The following is a 718-nucleotide window of genomic DNA, read 5'->3' as shown; positions in this document are numbered from 1 at the left end:
TGTTTATTAAACCAATCACAGCGACAAATGTTCGTGGTATACGAAGGGATTACTCCACAACAGCTGCCGAGTTTGCAGTCAGATGGCTGTGGGTCTCGACGTGAAGGAAGAAAATGCTTGCTGTAATTAATTCGTGCTTTCTTAGGATTCGGGTGTTTCAGACTGGCCTATTATTTGGATCCTGGCTCTTTCATGGAGAATCTTAAAGAGAATTCTTTGTGTTGAACAGGAGTCACAGTTTCCTGCATCCAGGACAAAGAATCACAAACCCCTTGATTCCTTGCTGCACAGACTGAAAGAACAGAAACATACGTTTATGAGATGCAGCCACAGACCACTGAGCGCTGCTTCTCTAGACAAACCTCTCCATTGTGACACCCATGTGTACACAGTGCCCTAGTTAGAGGATGGCCGTCCTTATTCCTGTTTCCGTTCGCTGGACTCTGAAACAGAAATCGGGTCCTGAGGGTGGTATTCCCAATCTCCACCAGGAGGGACACACCAGTCTCCAGAAGCTTAGATTCCCAATTCCTAGGTCACTCTAAGGCGCAGGCCAGGTGCACTCACAGAAGTTGGGCATAGCAATGGCTAGCACTAAACCTCAGGTGAACACGGTACCACTTTGCTACCCCCTGGTCAGGCACAAATCTAGGTCTGTTTCTTGAGTTTTTCCAGAGTAACTTCCCAGTCTAGTACCATGGGGGCAGCCACTGTCTCC

This window comes from Chionomys nivalis, chromosome 5, assembly GCF_950005125.1.
Source record: "Chionomys nivalis chromosome 5, mChiNiv1.1, whole genome shotgun sequence".
Lineage (NCBI taxonomy): Eukaryota > Metazoa > Chordata > Mammalia > Rodentia > Cricetidae > Chionomys > Chionomys nivalis.
This window is presented reverse-complemented; position numbering follows the sequence as displayed.